General features: G+C 39.3%; 1 protein-coding gene across 1 annotated transcript in view; it reads left to right on the top strand.

The window, feature by feature from the left end:
- The first annotated feature begins 210 nt into the window (after window positions 1–210).
- The window catches only part of NCKAP5 (NCK associated protein 5), a 933280-nt gene continuing 911263 nt past the window's right edge, over window positions 211–22227 (top strand). The window contains exon 1 of the mRNA XM_057317349.1: window positions 211–663. The gene's annotated coding sequence lies outside the window, so the exon portion shown is untranslated. The remainder of the gene's footprint in view (window positions 664–22227) is intronic.

Here is a 22227-nt window from a genome sequence, read left to right as displayed (position 1 = left end):
CCTATAGAATTGAGTTCACTGTAGTTATGTAGGAGTCAATGGTATTCAAACTGCAGCTTTTGATGAAGTAATCGCTGCTTCTGGGGCCTCCTTCAGCTGCCCTGGGCGTGCTTCACATGCAAACGACTGCCAAATGGATTCTTTCGACATTCCAGCCAATTAAAATACATTTAAAGTGCAGCTGGTGGAGAGGCAAGCCGGGCGGTTGTGCGGAGAACTTCAGGGCAGGGAGACAAAAAAACAAACTTTGCGGATGGAGCCCAGCTCAGGCAGCCCAGCCAGGCGTTTGGGGGCAGTGGAGAAAGTCACAAAAAGAGGCTATCTTTAGCTCCTGTCAGAAGCAAAGATGACACTTTGAGCGCCACCTTGAAAGACACAAAAGAGGGAAGCATGTTTGTTAGGGTGTCAGTTTTCTCCCCTCGCCTCTTGAAACTCTGTGTGTTGGCTGGCTGCCCAATGTGGTGCTGCATACAAATATTGACAGAACACAGCGGTGTTTGTTAAACCCGGGCTGGGGAAGCCAGTGATTAAAACTCTTGAAGGAAGATCCGAAAACCCCAGGAACGCTCACCAATAGCGTTAGAACATTGACCGAATGAAAGAGAAAGCACAGAGTGGGCTAACGTGAAACACTGCACCGTCCCTGTCTGCTATGCCTTTTCGGTAAGGACAGAATTTTCTTTTCTCTCCCTTTTTTCCCTTTAATATTTATGTCGGTGTGGAGGAAAGAGCGTCGGATGTGCTCAGCGCTGGGCTGCTCGAGCTCAGATGTGCACAGCGCAGGGTTTGCCTGGGACTTTTCTAGAGGACGTGAGGGGGTTGCACTGTGTCAATAGACACAAGGCATTACCCAGCACGTGGAGCCGGCCAGCGCTGTGCCAGAATTCAGAATGATACAGTTTTAAATGTTTGCCCCCACGGCTCTGTCCCAGTATTTGTTGCATGTGTCCAGGTGTCCCAAGATGGATAGCAGATAGATTCCTCTTGTGAACCAACGGTTAGGATGTACAGGGTTTAATTTTTATTTTCATTTACAACGTTCTCTGGTTCATTCTGCTGCCGGCCCCGCACCTATGCATGCAAAAAATGTTTTCTTCTTCCTAGGTTAATATTCAGTCAAGCAAAAACATTCTGTTTTACTCAAGCAAGTCCAAAATGTTTTCAAATGCTTTGCTTTATCTTGACTTTCATTGGAGAAGCTGCTAGATTAGGAATTTGTTTAAGGTCCGTCTTCTCTTACACTTTAAGGAGGCAGCTGCCTTTGGACAATCTGTGGTTCTGCAAGCTCACTGAATGCCCAGCTCTGTGCATCCCCCTCGGATGCCCACCTTAAATTCCTGAGAATGCTAAGTAAGAGTATGGCCGAGCAGGGGCATTGATTGCTACCCATCGATTTACCAGGGAAAAACACACAAAGTTCCTGATTGTTTCCTATCTTAGCATGTCACGCTAGGCCCTTTTGGGCTTCAGTTGTGTTCATTGCAAACAAAGAATCTTGCACATTTCACGGTGAAGGATCACGTTGCAGTGTCCTGAGCTCAGTTAAATGCGCTTTATTAATCTTTAATGTGCCAGTAGCTCTGAGGCTATGCCAAGCTGAGACTTTCCAAAACTCTCCAAGCTACCTGCTGCCAAGATAAACGGTGGTAGGCCCAGAAGGGATATTTTAAGGAAACTTGCAACAGCAAAGTTTTACCCATTAAGTTTGTCATGAGTCAGTGAAAGAAATCTTAAATAAAAGAGATTTCAGCAAGAGCTGCCCCAGCTCTATACCCTCTGTGTGTGAGACCTACTGGTAGGAGTCCACCTCTTCACACAGTGGTCAATGCTCCATGTGGGGAAGAGAATAAGGCATTCTACTGTATGGGTGTTGGGTGGTATTTATGAAGTGGGTGCTGTGTAAATGGAGATGTGTGTGAATGCAGAAAGCTTTCCTGCCTGTGGCAGTGTCTGAACTCAGAGAAAAACAAGGCTACACATGTGGCGGGCTGCTTGTCCAACACAACCATTTCAGACATACCAAAAGAGCCAGAGATGGGCAGTGGTCACAGAAGTACATCTGGACTTAGAAATCTAACTTTGTACAGAAGATAAATGGCATAGTATGCTTCAGGAAATTGGGCACTGAGGTGACTTAATGACTCAGAGGGCAATGTGGACCTAGGTTTGACTGGGTCTTGGAGAATGTAAGGCTGTGACCCCTTAGAGCCATAGATTGACTCATCAGGCCACTACAGGGTGAACGGTGTCATCCTTATTCCCTGAGGATGCAGATAATAGACAGAAGGGACCCTGCCCTTAAACAGAGACTTCACCTGTCAGGGTCAGGTCACTATGAGGAGAACACTGAAATGGAGCTAGGAGGAGCTCCAAGATTTGTTTCTGACTTAGAGTCACTGAAGCAAAGACTTTACAAATACTTGCAGGCATGATGGGTAAGGATCAAGAGTGAGGGATGGTTTCAGTTAAGCAGGAAGCCTTTTTGGTTTTTTTATTCAAAGTATAATTAATATATGATGGTTAAGTAGATGGTTTTATTGCCTTTAGAGTCTAGTACAGTCTCCTTACTGTGGCCTAGAACAGGGTTGATAAACTACTGCATGACAGGCCAAAATCTGCCCATCCTTTGTTCTTATAAATAAAGTTTTATTGCAACACGGCCATACCCTTATATTTACCTATTGCCTATGGCCACTTTTGTGCTACCACGGCAGAGGTGTGTAGTTTCAACAGAGTCCCTACAGCCCCCCAAAGCCTGAAACATTTGCTATCTGGCCCTTCACAGATAAATTTGAGAGACAAGACATGGAGACCAACCTCTCAAACCCTCTGTAGTGAAGGAACAGTTTTATTTTTTTGTTCAAATTTCCAGTCTGTTATGGACTGATAGTTTTCTTAAATGTGATAAAAATGTTGTTTGACTGCCGTGACGATGTCAAACTGCTGCAAAATTTCTAAACATTTACTCTTATATTTTGGACTTACCTCATCATGGATGCTGGACAAACATAGTTTGCAGACTGGTGCCAGACTGGGCCACACTCTGAGCGGATGTAGAACCTGCTTGGGTTTCTAGTCTCATCCATGCCCTTTGTCCCCAATCTCCAATCGTGCTGCTCTTCTTTCTGAGGATGGAATACAACAAACTCTTCCCCAAATCTGGGGCTCTGCTTCTGATGTTTGCTTGATCTGGAAATCTTTTCCCTTGTCTTCTCTTAGCCTCGACCTTCCTTAGGTCTCTGTTTCAGCTTACTTGGTCAAGGAGACTTTGGGACCACTCCCTCTGAAAAGCCTTTCCTCATCTTACATCACCCTCTTTTTAGAGCACTTCTGACAATGAATATGTGCCTTGTTTTTTTTTATTTATCTTCCTATGATTTGTTTCCCTGTGTTGCTCTGCAGTCAGTAACAGATAATATCATCCATTCCAGCGGGTTTAAGCAGGAAGGGATTTCACACTGGGTTTAGGTGGCATATACAATCTTGTAGGAGTCGGGGAGCAGGCAGAGCTTCTGAGCTAATGCTCGGAATGACACAACAGAGTTTGCCATTATGTGTTGGTCACTATACAAAGGTCAGAATCAGGAAGTTGATGCCACCACTGCCAGCTCTAGAGTCACACCATCATCTCCTCCACCAAAGTGGGAATCTCTGTTGCTTGAAACATATGAAGCTAGGGACAGGATACTGGGGCCTTTGCTGAAGAGATTGCAGAACACTTAAGCCTCTGGCAGGAAGAGTAGAAATACAGCATCTACCTCATGCTCTTCACTCGGACTTTGAAATCCCACTGATGGGGGTTCTCCTGGGTGAAATCTGGATCACAGAAGAACCTAAGTTATCAAAGGATTAGGCAAATGCCATCTTAGGTTTTTTAGTCTCTACTGCTAAAGTGGAGTCACCAGAATCTCTCCCCACCCCCTCTTAGAAGTTAATGTCCATGAGGGCAGGGACTTTGTCTGCTTGCTCATCACCCTATGCCAATATTAAGATTAGCACCCAGCATGTGTGTGGGTGCCTGGATGGCTCAGTCGGTTAAGCATCTGCCTCCGGCTCAGGTAATGATCCTGGAGTCCCAGGATCAAGCCTCTCATCGGGCTCCCTGATGAGCAGGGAGTCTGCTTCTCTCTCTCCCTCTGCTCCTCCCCTTGCCTGTGCTCTCTCTGTCTCTCTCTCTCTCTCAAATAAATAAATTCTTAAAATCTTTAAAAAAAAAAAAAAAAGATTAGTGCCTGGCATGTGTAACATACCAAATAAATGTTGATCATGAGAATGCATGTATGAGTGAATGAATGACATGTTTCATGGAAGTCTGTGATTTATAGGAGGGTAGCATGTGGCATACATGAGAGAGATTAATGCATGTGAATCAGTTTGGGAAATGTCTCAATGATGGGAGATGGAAGACTACCTATAGGCAATACTCTCATTTTTGAAACATACGTTGTTTTTCAAAATGGAAACATACTCATGTAGCTGCAATGAGCCTGTCTATTCAGAGATGGGAACATTCTGATTACTTCCTTGAATTATCATTTACTGAGGGAATATTATGAGATATACACTACACTAAGTGCTATATATGCATTAACTCATTCAATCTGCTAAATATCCTGAAGAAGTAGGTATTATTTCCATTTATAAAGAAGAAGCAGAGGCTTTGTGCCTCTGATTTCCAGAAATGCTGTATTATATTATTTTAAATGTCCATATTTCCAAAAAGTTGATGAGACATACAAAAAAGTAAGAAAGTATATTGTATCGACAGGGGGGGAAAAAGCAGTCAATAGGAATGATTTCTTAGGAAGTCCAGACATTGGACTTACTAGACAAAGATATTAAGCCAGTGACCATAAATATGCTGAAAGAATTAAAGGAAATCATATCTAAAGAAATAAAGGAAAAGATGAGAAGACTATCTCAGCATACAGAATATTAATAAAGAGAAATTATGGGAAAAAACAAATAGAAATTTTGGAGATCTGAACTACAATAAAATGAAAAATTCACTAGTGTGATTCAATAGCAAATTTGAGTAGGCAAAAGAATCAGAAAACTTGAAGACAGATCAAATGGAGAGTATTCAATATACAAACAGAAAGAAAAAAAAGAATGAAAAAAGTAAGTAGAAATTCAGAGACCTGTGCTACACCAAGTGTACCAACATACACATAATGGGAGTATGAGAAAGAAGGGAGAGACAAGAAGGGACAGAAAAAATTCTTAAAGAAGTAATACCTGGAAATTCCCATATTTGATGTAAAATATAAATTTACATATCCGAGAAGCTCAATGAATTCCAAGTAGGGTAAACTCTCAGAGGTCCACTCTGACATACATCATTATCAGTTTGCCAAAAATCAAAAAATCTGGAAAGCAGCAAGAGAGAAGTGTATAAGTTTGTCTCACTAATATTAACAGCCAATTTCTCATCAGAAACCATGAAGTCCAGAAAGCCATGAGATGACACATTCAAAATAGTGAAAGAAAAATTGTCAACCAAGAATTCTATATCCAGCAAAACTATTCTTTAAAAATGAACAGGAAATGAAGACATTACCAGATAAACAAAAAATGATAGAATTCACCAGTAACAGAACTTTCCTACATGAAATACTAAAGGGAGATCTTCTGGCTAAAACAAAAGACACTAGATAGTGATTTGAACCCACATGAGGAAATAAAGAGCACTAGTAAAATATAAAAGACAAAGTAAAAGTATTTTTGTTTATAACTCCTTTTTTCTCCTGCTTGATTTAAAGGATGCCTACAACACAAGGCTGTAAGTATAAAGCTATGTGGTTGAACTTGTAATGTGTATGATAATGAAAGGACAAAGTAGAGGGTAGTGAATAGAGCTATAGTCAAGCAAAGATTTTGTATAAAGCTAAAATAAAGTAGGTATTAATCCAAGTAGATGTTTTATTTGACAACCTAGATGAAATAGACAAATTCTTAGACACAAAATACTGAAACTGACTAGAAAATATGATCAGACTTTTAGCAAGTAAAAAGATTGAATTACTAATTAACAAACTTAGCACAAAGAAAAGCCCAAGCCAGATAATTACCTGGTTAATTCGAGTCACATATTAAAAGAAAAATTAACACTAATTCTTCACTAATTCTTCCAAAAAGTAAAAGAGAAGGGAGCATTTCCCAGCTCAGTCTAGAAGGCCAGTGTTACTCTGATACCAAAATCAGACAAAGATACAAGAAACAAAAACTACAGACCAACATGTCTTATGGATATAGATATACTATAATTCTCAACAAAATACTAGCAAACCAAATGCAAAAACATTTAAAAAGGATTATACACTAGCCTAAGTGAGATGATTTACCCCAGGAATGCAAGATTGGTTATGCACATGAAAAATAATCAATGTAATACAATAACACATTAATAGAATAAAAAACAAAACCCATATTGTTATCATCTCAATAGATGAATAAAAAAATTAACACTTTTTCATGATGAAAACTCTAAATAAACAAGGAGTAGAAGATAATTCCCTCAACCTGATAAAGAGCATTTATAAAAAACTTACAGCTAACATTGTACTTAACAGTGAAAAGCTTTCTCCCTAAGATCAGGAAAATATAAGATGTCAGCTCTCTCACTTCTATACAATCTTGTATTGTTGTTTTAGACAGATCAATTAGGCAATAAAAAAAAAAAAGATGCCCAGATTGAAATGAAGAAGTAAAGCCGTCTCTATTTGTTGACATGGTTTGGTACAGAGAGAATCCTAAGGAATCCACTAAAAAAAGAGCTAATAAATAAATTCAGAAGAGTTACAGGATACAAGATCAATATACTGAAATCAATTGTATGTGTATACCACAGCAGTGAAAAACTGAAAAATGAAGTTAAGAAAAATAATGCAATATAAGATAGCATCCAAAAGAATATAATATTTAAGAAGAAGTTTAACAAAAGAAGTGCAAGACTTATATATTGAAAACTGCTGAATGAAATTATAAAGGACCTAAATAAATAGAAAGATATCCCATGCATGCACATTGGAAGACTTAATATTGTTAAGATAGCAATATTATCTGAAATTGATCTACAGATTCAACACGATTATTATCAAAATTCAAGCTGATTTTTTTTCAGAAACTGACAAGCTAAAATTAAGATTTTTATGAATATGCAAGTGACCTAGGATAACAAGAACTATCTTGAAAGAGAAAAGCAAAGTTGTAACTTCCAATTCTTGATTTATTTTTTTATTTTTTAAAAGATTTATTTATTTGAGAGAGAGCGATAGAGAGAGAAAGAGAGAGAGTGCGAGCGTGCGCATGAGCCAGGGGAGGGGCAGAGGGAGAGAATCTCAAGCAAACTCCATGCTGAGCATGGAGCCCCAACGTGGGGCTCAATCCCATAACTCTGAGATCATGACCTGAGTTGAAATCAAGAGTCAGACATTTAACCAACTGAGCCACCCAGGCAGCCCCCAATTCTTGATGTTAAAAGCACTGCAAAGCAACCATAATAAAAACAGGGTATCACTAGCATAAGACTAGACACATATATCAATGGAATAGAATTGAAAATTGAGAAATAAACCCTTACATTTACGGTCAGTTGATTTTTGAAAAGGGTGCTAAGGCAATTTAGAGTAGATAAAGAATAGCCTTTTCAACATAATGGCTCTGGGACAGATGGATATCCACAAGTAAAAGAATGAAGTTGGACCCTTAACTCATACCTTATACAAAAATTAACTCAAAATGGATCACAGAACTGAATGTAAGAGCTAAAACCATAAAAACCTAGGAAGAAAACATAGTAAATCTTCATGATTTGGGATTAGGTAGTTTTCTCAGATATGACACCAAAAGCAAGTGACAAAGGAAAAAACAGCTAAGTGGGACTTAATAAAAATAAAAATTAAAAGCTATTGTGCTTCAAATGACATCGTCAAAAAAGTGAAAAGATAACCCACACAATGGGAGAACATATCTGCAAATCATATATCCAAGAAGATACCTGTATTCCACACAATGGAATATTATTCTACCAAAATATACAAAGAACTCCTACCACTCATTCATAAGAATCAAAGTAACTCATTTTAAAAATGGCCAAAGGATTCAAAGTCATTTCTCCTAAGAAGATAAGCAAACATCTAGTAAGCACATGAAAATATGTTCAACATCATTAGTCATTATGGTAAACACAAAGCAAAACCAAATGAGATACCACTTCATACATGCTAGGATGACTGTAATTAGAAAAAAATAAATAGTAATAAATTTTGGCAAGGATGTAGAGAAATTAGAACTTTCATATATTGCTGGTAGGAATATAAAATGATACAGCCATTTTAGAAAAGATTTGGCCATTTCTCAAAATGCTAAAAATAGATTTCTTATTTGATCCAGCAATTCCTCTCCTAAGTATATACATTCAAGAGAATCGTAAGCATGTGTCCAGACAAAAATGTGTACATGAATGTTCTTAGCAGCATTATGCATAATTGCCAAAAAGTGGAAAGAACCCAAATGTCTGTCAGCTGATAAATGGATAAACAAAATGTGGTATAGCCATATAATGGAATATTATCAAGCCATATAAAGGAGTTAAGTACTGATACATACTACAGTGTGGATTACCTTGAAAACATTATGCTACATGAAAGAAGATAGACACCAAAGGCCACATATCATATGATTCCATTTTTTGTGAAATATCCAAAATAGGCAAATCTATAGATACAGAAAGTCAACTAGTAGTTGCTAGGGGCTAGGAAAAAGAGAGATTGGGGAATGATTAGTAATTAGCATGGCATTTCTTTTTAGGGTAATAAAATGTTCTGGAACTTGGCATTTCTTTTTGGGGTAATAAGATATTCTGTAATTACATATTGGTGATGGTTGCACATCTCCATGAATATACTAGAAACTATTGAATAGTACTTTCTTTGAAAAATAATTTTACTGTATGTGAATTATATCTCAATAAATTTTTTATTAAAAAAAAAATGCCAAGGTGAGACATCAGAGTAATTGGACTCCTCCAAGTCAGGTTCACCTTACCTATTTCTGATCATAAGGCAAGAATGCAAATAGAGGTCCTTATGCCACAAGTCAAATGTTTTAAAATTATGAATCAAGCAATCACAATCTTACATGTGTTTTATTCTCTTGCATTGACAAATACATCCTCGTCCAGGAACGGTTCTGTACTGTTGGCTACGGAAAATCAGCAAAGGCTTTAAGAAGAACAATGATGTGATCGTATCATCATATCTGAAGCAGTTTGTTGGCGGCCCTGTCAAGGCGTAGGTAGAGGAAAGCCTGGGGATGGTAGCAGTTAGTAAGCCACGGTGATCATCCTGCCAGGAATTGAGGCGGACTCAAACCGATGTCATAGTACGGAGATGGTGCGGCAGATGGAACAGGCATGCTCAAAGCTGGGTCAGCACAGACAGACGTGAAAGGAGAGAGAGGGGAGAAAAGAGAAAGAAGTGGCTGACCTTTAGAACCTCAGTGACTCAGGCTGATAACATCATTAACAAAGAGATATAAGCAGCAGCAGGTGGGAGGAGAGGAACGTTGAGAGACAGGCTTTGGGGATGTGAGGCCGAGCTGTGTGTGGGGTATCAGGTGGAAATTACCAATTAGTATTTAGAAGCACATGCTTGGAGTATAGAAAAGAGGTCTGAGTTAGTAAAATGATTTAGAAGTCCTTGGACTTGTCAGAGTACCAGGAAGGAGTAAGAACCAAATGGAAAGAGCAGTACCATTAATAATTAGACTCTGAAATGTTCCTACTAAAACAAAAGACAAAGATACCACCATTTGCAAGAAACTGTCGTGCTGTGTAGTAGAGTCTCAATGGTGAGCTTGATGCTATTGGTTAGAAAGTGGTGATTGTGATGTGATCCATAACCAGTAACAGGTGGGAAGAACACACAAAATCAGCTGAATCATAATGGGAAAGACATAGAACTGAACTTCTCATTTATGTATAAATTATAGCTTATATATAAAAATGTACACATAACAAAAAATACATTACTGGTGTAGTTTTGCTTGTTAGGATTCTTTTGGTGTGATAACCTGCGTTTGAAAGAAGAAAAACAGGCTGTTAATTCTTAATTGCTTTAACTGGGTGATGATGCTATTTAATGTTGTTATTGGATTTATACCTTGAAGGTACTTCAGAACCATTAATTAGACATTCCTTATCAGCTCTCTTCATTAGACATTAGCGGCCTGCTTGCTGCTGCCATTCTCCCACATGCTGTAATTTATGCCTGATGATGTGATTTGTTCACTGGGAAGGGCACCTAGAACTGAGAACCTGCTGGGTTTTGGTTATTGAAAGAGCATTGATTTGAGTTTGGTGTTGCAAAGTGTTTTGTTGGTTTACTTACTGAATGAGTAACATTTGCATGTTTTCACTGGCTTAAACTTATGTCTAAAACACCTCTCTGTACTTTGATTGGCAAAACACAGAGCTATTCCTCTTTCCGGTCAACCAGGCTTGGCTTCAGGAGTCCCTACTTTCACCTAATCACCAGGAAGAGGCTGTGTTGTTTCTTTGGATTCACTGGCATTGTAACATTTCTTAGAGAGGCAGGTATTTGCACAATAAAGGATTGGACTTAGTTGGTGGAATATGGAAAGGTTAGAAGTTGAATGTGTTAATCAGGTTTCTTATTTTCAATTAGCAGCAATCACGTATTTTCAACAAACTGAAGGAGCTAGGTTTAGGCCATATTCTAAAAGAAATAAAGATTTTATATCTCTCCATTTCAGTTCTACCAAAATGTTCAGGTCTTCCTTTTCTTTCCAAGCTTCTAAAAATCCTATAGCAGGACTGACTGTCACCTGCCTCTGTGATTTATAGGTCATGCTCTTTTATGTCTTGATCTGTATCCTATTGTAATACTCTGATTAGATTTGAAATGGGTTGCTATGAGGTAGGTTTTCTCATAATCTAATGGTAGGAGTGTAAATTAGCATGGCTTTTGTGGAAAGCCTTTTAGCAGCATGTATTAGAGTATTCCACTCTATACTATTCTGATTTTATCTATTCAATAGAAATAATATGTGATGTGGACAAATATCTACTTATAAAAATATTCGTTACTGTATTATTTATAATGATAACATATGGAAGACAACTTCCTATCAATAGGAGAGTGATCAAATACATTATGGTAGAGAGAGCTCTTGTAAGTCAACAAGAAAAATAGGACTACCCCAATAGAAAATGGTTAACGAAATGCCATTCACCAAAAAGAAATGCAAATGGCTAAGTGGCATTTGAACAGATGTTCAATCTCATTAGGAATCAAAGGATACAAATGAAAATAATGATATATTATTTTAACTATTAGGAAAGATGAAACGATCCCATTGATGAAGAGGTGGAAATCAGACATTCTCATTTACTCTTGGTGGAAGCATAATTGGCACAATTGGGGGGGGGAGGGTAGGAATTTGAATGGGAGAGACCATACTTTCGACTCAGCAATGCACTTCTAAGATTGTATCTTAAAAATAATTAACGAGCCTACAAAGAACATGCATAGGATATTTATCACAGTCACACTCATGCTAGTGAAAACTGAAAATAATCTAAAACCCATTGGTAGGTGATTGTTAAATATGTAATAGTACAACCACATGAGGGAATACTATACAGCCATTAAAAAATGATATAGATCTAGGGGCGCCTGGGTGGCTTAGTCCATTAAGCCACCAACTCTTGATTTCAGCTCAGGTCATGATCTTGGGTTGGTGGGATCAAGCCCCACCTCGGGCTCCGTGCTGGGTGTGGAGCCTGCTTGAGATTCTCTATGTCCCTCTCCCTCTACCCCTCCTCCAGCTTGTGCACGTGCACACACACTCTCTCTCTCTCAAAAAACAAACAAAAAAGACCCCTGATATAGATATATCTAATAGGAATGATCCAATGATACAGGAAGTAGAAAATGTAGGCTAAAAGTAAATGTGTATCATGAACTTACTTTTAAAAAGGCATGTATTTATTTGCATATATGTGCATACAAACAAATGTTTCAAAGTCCGACCACTAAGATGAGACAATAACTTATTTCTTACTGTACATCTTTGTATTGTTGAATTTGTCTTTAATTCATATATATATTAATATCATAATCAGTAAAATGTACCTTCACCATTCACTGCTGTAATCAAAGAAATAAAATGTTATATTCATAAAATGAAATCTTATATAGCTAGTTAAAAGAGTGATTTTGAAAAAATAGTTAAAAAGAAATACATAGAAAAAAGACTGGAGAAGAAATTCATCAAATGTTAATAGTGTTTATGATACAGACCTACAACAAGAATTATGGTCATAACCAAATTATTTGTAATAAATATCTATCATTTTCATATCTGGAAAAAAAATTAAACAATTTAAAACAGTTATTTGTTTTGTGACCAATTTCTGAATAATCTCTTTTAGGTGACACAGATCAGAATGTCATAGGTACACCTATAAATATAGGTACACACACACAGGAATATATATTGTACATACCAGATATATGTCATGAGCCAATTAGAGAATGCTGGTATGTGGACATTTCTATACCAGTGGTCAGTGTAGACACTGTGGCAGGCAGAATTCTAGGTAGTTTGGTCTTCTGGAGAGTTACAGAGAAATGTCATTCACATTCTTAAAACTTCTATACATTTACTAAACAACCCACAGACTTAGGTAAATGGTAAAAACAAATTAGGAATCATGTGACCCCACTGGCCCCAGTTTGATCAAATTATGTGCAAAATTCTTTTTAGAAGAGATGGTTCATTAACAGGGAGGAGATCATTTTATTTCAGTTGTAAGAATAGCCTTAGGCATTTATATTTTTATATATGTATATAAATAAAATAGGGAAGATTCAGCCATCACTGGGGTCTTTTAGAATCCCAAAGACAGCAAAATGAAGTATCAGTTGTCAGATTTTAACAATGATCTGTCTTCAGAATTTTTGCTTCAACATCTAGAAAAGGGTTCAGTTTCTTATTTCAAACCAATTAAATATTCTGGATGAAACAAGTCACTCATTTGCCTATGACCTTTTAGAAAAGTTGTTTGTTAAAAAAGCTGTATCTATTATTAATATGGATTTGCATTGACTATGTTTTAGTGTGTTTATAAATGGTGAACTCAGTTTCTGAAATTAAACTTTTTATTTGCAATTTTCTAAAAAAAAAAGAAAGAAATCCTATTATCCTATTTGCTTTTTCAGAGAGCAAATTTGGAAAATTTGGGAAGATATATTTTTTTTGCCAAACCACCCAAAGTAATTTAATAACTTACCCCTCCCCCCATACCCCAAATTATCTTAAATTGATGTAGTCCTCTCACCTTCTTAGCATATAGTCTTTGGTTTTCAGAGCAACCTTATGAGTCAGGCAGGGTAAATGTTTATATTTCACAGATAAGGAAAGAACTTCAGAGAGGTTAAGTACATTGCTCAGGATCTCAGACTAGAAATTCGAGGGGCTGGGATCTGGACCCACATGTTTCTGACAGTCCTGTTATTTCTGGGACTTGAATCTGAGTTTACTGCCTTCAAATGCAGTTGTTTTTCTATACATTATCATTCTATTCTTCTCTCAGAAGTTTACAATGCCTTTAAAGTCATTCCAGGATTGCACCTGGATCCATTTTCTGACAAGGCACCAGGGAGTGAAAAGGAAAGGAGGGTTCTAGCCAAAGGAATGACTTTGGTAAGGGATAGGCTAGGGGAAGTGGTTTGGGAGTGGGATGGAAGTGGGTGAGGTCTCAAACCCAAATGTCTGCAAAGGCCGGACAGGTGGATATAAAAAAATGGAAGCCTGACAACAGTGAGAAAAACGAATTCAGTTGCATGATAATAAATGGGACTGTCCCTGGATCTCATTGTGGCAGAGCGGCAGGGATTCCTGAGGATGTGGGTGTGCTGGGGAGTGTGCCTGAAAGATGTAGCTGTTACTCAGCACCAGCAATTACTGCCAAAAAAGAGCTGGCTGTGTGTGTGTGTGTGTGTGTGTGTGTGTGTGTGTGTGTTTTAATTATTTAGAAGAAACCTGGAAATCTGATTTTTAGGTAAAATCTCCTCATTTTAAATGCTAGCTGTAATTTTAAAATAATAATTTGTAGGCCAACTACAATACATCTGAAGGCCATCAAAACCCCTCAAGTTGCTGATTTGTGATTTCTGGGACATATTCCGTCCGTCTTGAGGTTTTACAAGGCCCCTGACTGATCAAATTCTGTTCCTGATTTCTTGATGTGTTAATTATGCCACTGTGATTCTTGACAGTTGTCCTTTACATATTTAGGAAAACATCACGCTTTCATCTTCACACACATGCCAGCCAGCCCTCCCTGACCCTAGTTCTTTCCCACATTCCTTCTAAGAGATAGGAAGAGAAGGGTGTGCCTGAGAGGATACCTCCACGCGTGCCCCCAGAACAGTCTACATAAATAGTAGACTGCTGTATGTAAGTGCCGAGGAATGGCCCTCAGGGCTTGGGAAAGATGTGCTTTAATTAAGTTACATTTCTGACTTTAATTATTGTCTAGACTAGAATTTTTTGCGAGACTGTAAATGTAGGGGTGGTGGCTCGGTGATACAAATCACTCAGGTTTCCTTTGCCTGTAAGAATCCAATGAGAAGGTGCCATTCACTGCTGTAATCAAAGAAATAAAATGTTATATTCGTAAAATGAAATCTTATATAGCTAGTTAAAAGAAAGGGAAAGGTTAAAAGATGTATGAGCAGTGGTGTAAATTATCATGTTCAATCTGCAAGCTGGAACGAACCTTCGCCTACTGCCTCCACCTGAAATTGGCAAAGACGTGTCCTCCTAATTCCACAGGAAACATCACCACAAAGGTAAAATGTACATAAAGCTGACTCTGTCTCTGTTTCTGTCTCCCTCTCTCCCTCCCTCCCTCTCTCTGTCTCTCTCATACACACACACACACACACACACACACACATTAACTCCAGTTGATATTCTAATACATCTCTGGGGGCATTTGGACGTTGGAGATAATTCTCTTCATAAACCATCTTGGGGCTAATTTTTAACATTTTAAATATGTAATGTTTTTCTATGTACAGTGTGTTTTTGATAATGATTATAGAATTTTTGGAGAATGCCACAAAGCATATGAAAGAGGACAACATATTATATATAATCCCATCACCCAGAGATGCTCTTGGTGTTACAGTTTTGGTGTTTACGCTCCTATGCTTTTATGAAAAACAGACAAGTGAACAACAACAGAACCAAAAAGCAAACAAACCCTGGACTTTATACAAATGATTTGAATCTCAAGAATTCGATTTTTGTGGCAAATTCATTCCACCTAAGTCAGCAGTAAGAGAAAAGCAGTGAAAGGTGAGGCCACAAGAAAGAATTCAACTCCTAAGAGAGGAGAATGAGCACTTCCTCAGGATTTTAAGTACATTGTGACAGAAGGGATAAAGGCCAAGAAGGACAGAACCACTGGGGACACTGCGTACAGTGGTGACAGGTTCAAACACAGGTGAGACACGTGTGAACCCAGCGTACAACCCCTGTGAGACATCTGGAGGATTCTTACAAAAGAATGTCTCAGTCCAATGGCTTTGGATGGGAGGAATTCTTGTACTAACACAGCCTGAAGCACCGTCCATTAGTCACTCTCTCTAGCACTTTCTGCCTAATCCATCATCGTAAATAAAAACAACACAATCTAGAATATTTTGAGCCCTTACTCCATGTATATTTGTGTACAATGGTTAGAGTGGACATTTCAGCACTGTCTCATTGAATTTTTAGTAACTTTGTTGAGATATCGTTCACATACCGTTTCAAGTATATAATTTAGTGGTTTTTAGTATATGTACAGATTGTGCAATCATCACCGCTATATAGTTTTAGAACATTTTTGTCACCCCAGAAAGGAACCCTCTACCTATTAGCAGTCACTCTCATTCTCCTCAGACCCCCCAGTATATTCTTACCAGATGTATGATTTGCAAATATATTCTCCCATTCTGTGGCTTATCTTTTCATTTTTTGTTGTTGTGCTTTAATGCACAAAAGTTCTTAATTTTGTTGAAGTGCAATTTATCTGCTTCTTTCTTGTATTGCTTCTCATACTTTCTTTATCACCTCTAAAATCCATTGCTTAATCCAAGGCCATGAAGAGGTACCTCCATGTTCCTTGTAAGAGTTTGATATTTTTACCCCTCACATTTAACTCTGGGATCACTTTGAGGCCATCTTTATATATGGTAGGAGGTAAGTAAGGGTCAACTCCATTCTTTTACAAGCAGATATCCTGTTGTTCCAGGACCATTTGCTGAAAAGCCTATCACGTCCTCCTTTAGTGTCTGATTTAATTTTCACAATAGTCCTGGGAGTTAAGAATCATTGGCCCTGTTTGCAAATGAGGAAACGGGGGCTCAGGGAGGGTAGGTGACGAGTTCCCTGAGGAATTTTCCAAGGAAGAAGTGGAATTTAATTTGACTCCAAAGGCCGGGTTCTTCCCACAATACCAAAATGAGCATCTACAACATGCCACGTAGTAGTAGAACAGACACACACAAAAGAGTACTCATCATTCAGTGCCTTTACATTTTTTTCAATTAATCTTATTCTTCCTAAGGCGCTATCAGTGGCAAGGGCTCCAGGGCTAGGAAAGATGAATAAGCACAGTTCTTATTTTTTAAAAGCTAATAATAGTGCCCTAGAAACAAGGGAATTTCCTACAAGTAGGATGGCTGTAGAAGTCAGTGTTTTTGGTCAAAGCAACAGAAACCAGTTTAAGGAGCCACAGTCAGAGGCTCAGAGAGTGAGCTGGAGACTGGAGAACCAGAATGGAACCAAGGCAAGTCCGGCGGCTCGGAAGCAGGAAGCTAGCAACTGTCTTGGGCAAAGGGAAGTAACGTGAGGACAACAAGCCATTGCAGAACACTGTGGAAGACACTGTGAGTGTGCCCGATTTTCCCTGGGTCTTTGCTTCGACTTGCCTATATCCTGAAACAGGTGGGAGCGTCTGGCGGGATGAGCCAGAGCTGTGGGCCCACCCATGTAGGCAGGGGGCCAGGGCCACACCAGCTCATTCAAACCACACGCACTGAGCGAGGATGCTGGAAATGCCCACTGCCAGAATAGCAGAGAAACCACTCTTTCCTCTGCTGTTCTAATCGCTTTCTTCTTATCCATGAGTCACAGGGCCAAACTGTCTTCATCTTATTTCTCATCTTCATGATATATATATTTTTATTTTTATTTCTTTTAAAGATTTTATTTGACAGAGAGTGAGACAGTGAGAAAGGGAACACAAGCAAGGGGAGTGTGAAAGGGAGAAGCAGGCTTCCTGCTGAGCAGGCAGCCCGATATGGGGCTCTATCCCAGGAACCTGGGATCAAGACCTGAGCTGAAGGCAGACTCAATGGCTGAGCCACCCAGGCGCCCCATCCCATGACTTGTTTTTTTTTTTTTTTTTTTTTTTGGATTATGAGTTTTATTCTGACAATCATTTTAAGCAAAGAAATAGAAGTATAAACTATTAAAAGGAAATTAACTCCCAAATTGCAATTACAACATTAACTTTAGTTAGCATGTCAATAGGGAAAAATCATTTTCTTTCTTTTTTTTTTTAATTTTTTTTATTAGGTTATGTCATGACTTGTTTTTCTAATGCGACTATAATCTCCCTGTGGTTGGGAGCCGTATTTCACACACCACTACTTCGCAGCTCGCATTGTGCTTCAAATACAGTCTTATGGGGTGTGTTTTCCAATAGCTAGTGATTCCTAAATACCCCAGGGGCCACAGTCAATTCTTCCTAACCCACATGTAGATTCTCATCAGCCAATTTATAATCTTACACCTAATTTTCCTTCCAGCCCCAAATGATCCTAAGGACCCTGCCCCTACCAGCAGCTGGGGACGCTCAGGGAGTGTTTACCTCCTTCAACTTCAGCTGAATGCAAAGGAGGGGTTGAAGGTGGCTGGAGATGGTGGGCGCTGTTAGGAGAGGCCTGTCGGCCAAGTCATGGCTTTAGCCTTGCCCTCACATTTCTATTAATATTGCCTTTATTTGGAACTTTCCAACTCGTTAAGGTAGTTCTTTTGGGGGCTTCTTTAATCCGTCAAAATTCTGTGGAGTTTTGGGTTCTTTCCCTTGTTTATCATCAAGGGTCAGAACTGGTTGTCTTTTTTGTTCTACGAACCCCCGGGGGAGAAGAGTGGAATCCCCCACATAGCTGAGCTCTGACTCAGCGCTTCTAGGACCTTCTCCCTCTGGCCTCTCCCAGCCCTCTTCACTACTTTCTGCAGTTTACAGAACACTCAGTTCCGTGTGATCTGCTCTCAATAAAACCATCTCTGACCACACTGCAAAGGAACACCAGGTTCTTACTTTAATTATATACATTCAGGATGAAGGTTGTTAAACAGCACGAAAAGCATTAATTTGTTGTCGTGTCATGTGCTGCTGTAGTTTTTCTCATCCTTGATGAGAACAACTGCTGGGTGTAACGTCTCTTGATTTTTCTGAGAAAGTAAATTTTTTTCCACCTTTTGTCTTGGGAAATAACAATTTTCCTGAGGGACAGGAGGAGAGAAGGGCCAAGTTTAGGAAAGATGAATGAGTGTAGTCATTAATTTGTAAAAAGTTCTCAAAGACTGCATGCTTAAAGGGTATCTTCCTTTTGAGCGGCAATCATTACCCCTGATTGCATAAAATAGACACACATGCACACACACGTTAAATGGGATTCAGTGGTTTGAACTACCAACATTATTCATGACTTGTTGGCTAATGCGTAGCTAGCCATGTGCCCTCCTTCCCCAGAACATATATCCTTGCCAGGGTTGTTCCTGCTCCCTGAGCAGTATGGAGAACTGGGAGGAGGGGAAGCCGGTCAGGGTACACAATGAGGTGTGTTGTGCTGATGTCACAGGGAGACAAAGTGGTTTTGTGGTGGTGGGGATGCTGATGAGAGAATTGGGTGGGGAAATGTCTCGTGTTTATTAAGATTTGAATCCCAGGAGAAATAAAAGACATCTCCAATTGTGAAGATTTAAGTAAATTCATCTTTGTATTTAGAGACCAGTCTGATGGAGACAATCCTACACTTGAAACTTTTTATTTTAATTTGGACTTCAATTGCTGATAATTCCTTACTTCATTAAGAAAAGAGGTTTTTCAGTGCCATCTCTGCCTGGTAAGAGAGAGAACTCTGGAGTAGGGGAGAGTTGGGGGAAGGGGGTTGTCTTTCCTATTTCTCATGACCAATTTAGGCTTATCTCCCCTCTCCTGGTGGCTACCTTCCAGACCCCATGCACCAAGCAACAATCTCCTGTCCCACTTTCAAGTTCTGTTAGTGTGAATCCTGATGGTAGGATTCCATTAGAACTTATTGAACACCTACTGTGTGCCAAGCACTGCACTAACAATAAACCATAATAGCTAATGCCTTAGTGTCTAGCATGTGACAGGTGCTTTGTTCATCTTGAAAATAACAGCTTTCCTGAGGGACAGAAAAAGAGAAATAAGTGTAGTTATTAATTTGTGAAAAGTTCCTGAAGGCTGCATGCTTACAGGATATTTTCCTTTTGAGCAGTAATCCTTACCCCCGATGGAATAAAATACATATATAAAATGGGTTTTCTCCTCTAAAGATGGCTATTTTGCAGATCAGGCAATTGAGGCTCAATGAAGTTGAATCACTTCTCCAAGGTCAAATAACTAACAGGTGGTAAGACTTGAACACAGGTCTGTTTGACTCTACACCCCATATGCATGTCATTGACTGATTTTTAATATGCTCCCTTGTTTTTCTACTTTTATGGTGTATGTTGTCTTTGAACAGAGAGGGAGATACATTAAAACCTTTGAAAATGTGTGAGAATAAATATCTAACAGCTGTCTGTCTTCTCAGAGTGGGGAAGATTCAGCAGCAGAGGACCCCCATGTGAAGGCTATGATTGCAGAGCTCGGATTTATACTTTTGACTGCTAAGCTCTGTCATCTGTGGTCCCAGCCCTCTGGACCTGAGCACACAGGCAGATCCTCTCCAAGCTCTTCCACTCCATGTAGCTTTCAGACCTCCCTCTGCTCTGTTGTCTCACAGATGGGGTCTCTGAGTTCCTGCTGCCAGTCTCTATGGCTCCTAAATTTCAGCAGCTACTTCTAGCTTTGGCAACTGCAATTTTCCCTGTGAGCACCACTGTGTATTTACCATTACTTTAAGTATGACACTTAAGGCCCTTTCTCAGACCTTTGTGATCAGGTTCCCCCTGGGTATGGGGAAAGGAGGACAAGGTAGGGAAGTCTGTACCAGGAGAATCTAGATCCATCAGTCTCCCTGCTAAGACTAGCTCCCAAATCTGTCTCAGACCAGGGCTGATCTTAGTGTGTGTCTAAGGTAAAGTTGTGGAAGAGTGATCAGCAGTAGGTGGAAAGTTCAACTTCTCCTAACTTTATTAGGCTCTGTTCTCTCCTGACATTCACTTTGGCCCCTGGTCCTAGGCTAGTGTTTGCATTCTAACTTACAACTGTATTAGAAAAGAAAAACTAAATCAGAAACGAATTCTCAATGTGGGCAGAGTGACTTATGTTGACTTAATATAATTTCACTCCCAGAAAAAAATGCGTACATTGTACTTACCTTTATTGACTATACTAGGACCTTAAAATAGGTGTTCGTGTGGAAACCTGCGGACGAGGAAAAGTGAATGATTTCGCAGTAGCATGAAATCACATGGAAGATATTGAGGATAGTGCTGTGTAGGGGAGAATATTTCTTCATAAGGTTGCCATGATCTCACTAGCTGTGGGAGTAAATAATATCCTCATTTAGAAATGTGGGAGTCGAGCCCAAAGGAAGGGCTGAATGAGTGAATGATGGTCTGTGTCTGCCTACAGTTAAAGTTCTCAGCTGAAGGCAGTTTTGATTGAATTGGAGTGGTAACTCAGTTGAATTGCCAACCCTCATGCTTCTGTTATGTGATGCATCAGTCTGTCCAAGACCCCAGTTGAAGGTTATGGCACTTTCGGAATATTGAAAAGACCCTAATTAGAAAATTCTGTGATGGTAAAGAAGATTGTAATTATGGTGGGTGGTTCTTTTACCAAATAGACAGATTAAATTGTTCCTCATGGCAACTCAGCACCGCTGAGGCACTCATCACTCATTGAAAAGTGAAGTACCTACTATGTGCCTGGTATTGTGATGGACACTGGAATGGTTCTGTGAATATGACACAGTCACTGTTGATCAGTGGGACATTAGGAAAAGATAAGACATGAGCCACATCGGTCCAGAACCAGAATCCACACAACGGAAACTGCTCAGGGAGAGCCTTTTGGATGGACATGGCACCTTTGGTGGCACAGGCAGGAAATCATTACTCCTGAGCCAGGACATAGAAAAGGCTAGGAGAGGTGCTACTGTTTGCCTCAGTCATCTTGATAATCCTGAGTCTAGAGATTTGAGGAATTTTTTAAAATTGCATATGACGTAGCGAAAGGAGTGCTGGCCTCAAAGACCAGAGAACTGTAGGTCTCGTCACCACTGGAAATTTGCCCCCTGTGTGCCCACACCCCCTTCAACATTCACCTTGGAAAAATGATCAAAGCATCCTGGGTCTTGGTTGTTTGATCAGTAACATGGTTACTGTACTTTCCAGAAGGTGGAGGGCTGGACCACCTGTCTCCTTAATTTTCTTTCAGTTCTCAAGTCTATGATCTTACGATTTCTGCTTTTCTCTGTTGATAAAGGTAACACGAAGGGTGATTTTTGCAGAAGTGTGTCATTTGCTAGATTAAACCCAGTACCTACCCCTGGACATTTGAATAACAGCTAACTGGTCCACAGGACCTGGTTCTAGATGTTGCCGAGTTCCCTTGAATCAAGTTTTTAAAATGTTTTGCAGCTTTAAGAGAAAGATTATTTGTAGAAATTTCTGCCCACTATTTAACCATCTGAATTTATTGATGAATTAAAGGCTCATCCTCACCGTGTTATCTTTAAAGGACATTTAAAATGTATTTGGTAAATGAGATTGACTCATGTTTATTTTTGAAAAATTTCCTGGTTTGTTTCCTAACAGTGATAGTGGGTTAACAAGTATCTATTGAGTGCCATTATGTATGGAGAAGTAAACTGGGCTTCATTGTCCAAGAGCAAAGGAGTAGAAAGCACTCTTTTTATCTTTAAGAATCTTACCATT

This window comes from Ursus arctos, unplaced genomic scaffold (genome assembly GCF_023065955.2).
Source record: "Ursus arctos isolate Adak ecotype North America unplaced genomic scaffold, UrsArc2.0 scaffold_1, whole genome shotgun sequence".
Classification (NCBI taxonomy): Eukaryota; Metazoa; Chordata; class Mammalia; order Carnivora; family Ursidae; genus Ursus; species Ursus arctos.
This window is presented reverse-complemented; position numbering and strand designations above follow the sequence as displayed.